Genomic DNA, 4,972 nt, shown 5'->3' with positions numbered 1-4,972 from the left:
TTGGACATGTACACTGCATGCTTGTGACTTAAATTGACACTACAAATAAAAATATTGAATAATATGATTATGTTTCTCTGAATTATTTGATAAGAATTCAGCCCAATCTATTATGCTTATATAATGTATGAAGTTTTGAGGGAAGGGGAAAAACAATTTAAAAATAATGATTTATCAATTATCACATGTACCTGGTTAATTAAACCATCCAAAAAAATGTTTAGATCCTACAATTAATGTTTATTCATAGCTTGTTAATTTAAAGCAACTATATATTAAATTATTTCAAAACCTACGAAGGATGGAATTAGCTCATGTACATGTCATAGATATAATGTGGATGAAACAAATTACATGCGTTACATTTGACTAGAGCATCACAGTACTCGTACCTTGAAGTATGAAAAATTTATTCAGAGTACTTAACTATCACATGGAAAACATGCATTTACTATAACAAGAGGCCCATGGGCCTTAGTCAGGTCACCTGAGTATAATACAGCCCTGATAAAGGATCCATAGAAATACAGTGCTTTTAATATTCAATTGTTTATGGTTCATGGATTGAAATTGGTCAATTGATTGACAGTTAACAATTTGTAAAATTATGCTTATATACTTTAGGGATGGGGTGGGTGGGTGGGGAGGGGGGGGGGGTGTTATGATAACCATAGGTGGCACTGTTGCATTTTAGTATCATATACTGTAAACGTATTACATTTGCATGGCTGTGTATTCTAGCTAATTAGCGTTATTGGCAGAATGCGGATTTCTCTAAATCAAGTACATCGCAAAATGTCATTAAGGATTCAATACGCAAATTCAAATCCACACCAACTGTTGTTCAAAAACTATTTTCCGCCAATATCGTATACGCCAAAAATAATACGTTTATACATTATATACCGGTGTTATATAGTGCCTTTTCCCCCTAGCCATCTTTCCCCCCGGAAAAATGGCTACATAGCAGTTCTTCCCCCCGGAAAAATGGCTATATAGCAGTTTTTCCCCCACGGAAAGCTGACTATATAGTGGGCTTTCCCCCTTTTTATAGCCAGATTACCCCCACGGAAAGCCTACTATATGGTGGATTTTCCCCCATTTTTACATTCCGGCCTTGTTTATTGCGGACCATTCGTGACAATGATTTGCAATAACTGATATAATATTAATTTCTCACAAAAAAGGATAATTATGGCTTTTATTAATACATAGAATAAAATACATGGTTTTTCAACCCCAAATATGAATTAAGGCATGCGCCTTCATAACATGCATGTGTCAATATCGTTTATTTCACCTGTTCTCACCCCTTTTTGGAACACCTTTTACACGGATTTCGGAATAACTCGAATCTTTTTCATCTAACCGATGCTTATCTACAGTTTTGACTTCGACGTTATGAACACGTGAGAACACATTTGAGTGAAAATACGCCGGTTTGGAAATTTAATTTTCCAATGTATTACCATCAATGTATAAGCTTCTCCCAGGGAACTAACTGACCAATCTTGACTTAATTTTGTAGAGGAATGGAATAAAAAGTGGAAATGTATCACTCCCTTTGTCCAAAAGGCTATCAATTTTAAATTAATACCGTTAGAATTTACGATCTTAAAAACAATAATATATTTCTTCTTCTAAATATCAAACGGGAGACAGGATGCAATGATATGACGAGAAACTGAAATGTTTTAGTTTTACTTTGATTGATGGCTTTCTAAATTATGGTTAAGGGGTATTTTAATTATGTATTAAAAGCATGTGTAAAGTTAGTGTTTACCATTTCGTTTTAAAGTTACGCATTTTCATAATTTTAAGCACATTTCTACGAAACACGAGATATTATGATGTTAACATTTTAAAAAACAATGAAATGTCTTCACAACCAGAACAATGTCAGTATCTTTGCTGGTTACTTTGGAAAATGTGAAATGGAGCCTGAACTAACTTTATGTTTATATTGTCACTCACTATTTGCTATTTTTTTCACTTTTAAGTTTGCAACGTGATTTATAAATATACAATTTTGAAAACGATGCTATATAAATCAAGATATACGATTCAATTACCTAATAAATTTATACTATTTGTTTCATATTTTTGCAATAAAGATTTACTTGTGTACCATATTATTTCTTCGAACAATTAAACAAGGGTAATAAAAAAACAAAAAAACAAAAAACAACCAACACATATATTGTGATGAGCTGATTTTTTTTTTTAAATATAAGCTTGTTCTTCTGATCAACTTACAAGTAAAAAAGTCGTATATGCGCTTAGGTTGGTTATTTATTTTTGATTTTCGGTTTCTCCTTTTATGAATAAAAGTTCATTGATTTATTTATCTAATTATCTATTATATCATTAGTCATCTTATGAATTGATTAAATGTTTTGAAGAATAATGAATTTTACCCGGTACTTTATACATGTAATTGGATTTCGAACATCGGGCTCGAAAACAACAAAGGTTCCTACCCTGCATGGGGGCTTAAATTTTCGGTGTCATCTACTAGTGGTATACCACTATCACTGTAAAAATATGGTTAATTGGTCATCTTTAGAATTTGAGATTCGGGTCCCCACTTATAGAACACTATTCAATCATTATAATGGGGTTTTAATCATCGGGCCCTGAAACATCAAGGGCCCCAGGCCTACCCTGAGAGCTGAAATTTTCAGAGTCATCTTCAAGTGGTAAACCACTGCCACTATAAAAATATGGTGATATGGTCATCACTGGTTTATGAGACATTGGACCCTAAAGAATATGCACTGTAATTATTATAATAGGATTTGAAAAATCGGGCTCGGAAACATCGGAAACAAAATTTCTCTAAAACAGAGGTTTAGCCTGGATGAAATTTTCACAAACAGACAAACAGTCTGATAAATTTATCAAGAAATTCTTAAAACATTCTCGTTTAATACAATTTCAGAACACAGAATTATGCATATAAGTGTATAACTTGTAAAACTTTTAATTACCTAAATTAAGTTCTATGTGTAATTCCATTACACACTTGTTCAACTTTCAGCATTGTCTATAAAAATAATAAATCGGCAAAACGAAACTTAACCTGTACATATGAATGCAGATATACATGTATGCAACCTGGGAGTGTAGAAACATTGATTTTAATCCTTACTGGATTTCCATAAATATTTTTTATAAAATCTGAACCAAAAACGTGAGGGAGAAACCCTACTATGGGGGAAAAGCTACTATATAGTAGCTTTTCCCCCGAGGGGAAAGTTTACTATATAGTAGGTTTTCCGGGGGGAAAAGCTACTATGGGGGAAAAACTGCTATACAACACCGGTACATACTTTTTAGTTGTACAATTTGTTAAAAAAATTGGGAGAGATGGTTACAATAAATAATGCCTGAGTCAGCTGTCAGACACATTGAAAAGATTTAAACATTACATGATCGACAGTTTGTAAAAAAGAAGTAAAGTGCATAATTATGGCACGCCAAATTCACAAAATAAGATAATTATAGTTTCACAGCTATGGCACGCCAAATTCACAAAAATGAGCTAAACATAGTTTCACAGTCGATGAACTAGGTTTATCAGCTGTTAACTATAGTTTACGGATCCTAAACTATAGTTAACGATTCGTTAACTATAATTTACATCTGTGAAACTATATTTCACGAATGTAAACTATAGTTTACAAATGATAATCATAGTTTATCTATCTGTAAAAAACGTTAACAATAGATTTTGCTGATAAATATAGATTCACATTTGTTAATTATAATATACAATCGTAAACTATAGTTAAGAGTTGTTAATTATAGTTTCACAAATCGTGAAACTACATTTAACAGACAAATTCACAAAAATGAGCTAAACATAGTTTCACAGTCGATAAACTAGGTTTATCCACTGTTAACTAGTTTACGGATCGAAAACTATAGTTAACGACGTTAATATATATATATCACGTCTGTAAACTATAGTTAACGCGATAATCTATGTTTCACATCTGTTAACTATTGTTAACACTGAAAACAATCATTTACGATTGTTAAACATAGTTTATCTGATAAATATAGTTTCATCATTGTGAAACTATGATTAACAACTCTAAATTATAGTTCACGAATGCAAATTAACGACTGTAAAACATAGTTTATCTGATAAATATAGTTTCATAATCGTGAAACTATGTTTATCAACTCTAAACTATTATATAGTTTACGATTGTAAACTTTAGTTTACAGATGTGAATCTATATTTATCAGCAAAATCTATTGTTAACGTTTATTTCCAGACAGAAGACAGATAGCATTTGTAAACTATAGTTTACAGATGTGAAATATATTAACGTCGTTAACTATAATTTAGGTAACAGCCGATAAACCTAGTTTATCGACTGTGAAACTATGTGAATTTGGCGTGCTTTAGAGTTGTAAACCGTAGTTTACTGATCATAAAACCCTATTTATCAGATAAACTATGATTAACAATCGCAAATGATTTTTTGTCAGTGTTAACTATAGTTTACATATGTGAAACATAGATTATCGCGTTAACTATAGTTTGCAGATGTGAAATATAGATTAACGTCGGTAACTATAGTTAACGATCCGTAAACTATACTGCAGTAGTAAGCGAGCGGATCTAACATTAAATTTTAATTAGATTGTTACGAGCCATAAACTATAGTTTAGCGTCCGTAAACTATAGTTACCAGTCGATAAACCTAGTTTATCATCTGTAAAACCAGCGACATAAATAACATTATTTATGTTATTTATATATGTCTCTGGTGAAACATATTTGACGCCGTTAATCTATATTTCACATCTGTAAACCATAGTTAACGAGATCATCTATGTTTCAGAAGTGTTAAACTGTTATTTACACTGAAAACAACCATTTGCGATTGCAAAACGTGAATTATCTGATAGATATAGTTTCACGATTGGGAAATTATGATTAACAACTCAACTATTG

The sequence above is a fragment of the Crassostrea angulata genome, chromosome 10 (genome assembly GCF_025612915.1).
Source record: "Crassostrea angulata isolate pt1a10 chromosome 10, ASM2561291v2, whole genome shotgun sequence".
Lineage (NCBI taxonomy): Eukaryota > Metazoa > Mollusca > Bivalvia > Ostreida > Ostreidae > Magallana > Magallana angulata.
The sequence above is the reverse complement of the archived record's forward strand: the minus strand, read 5'-3'. Positions refer to the sequence as shown.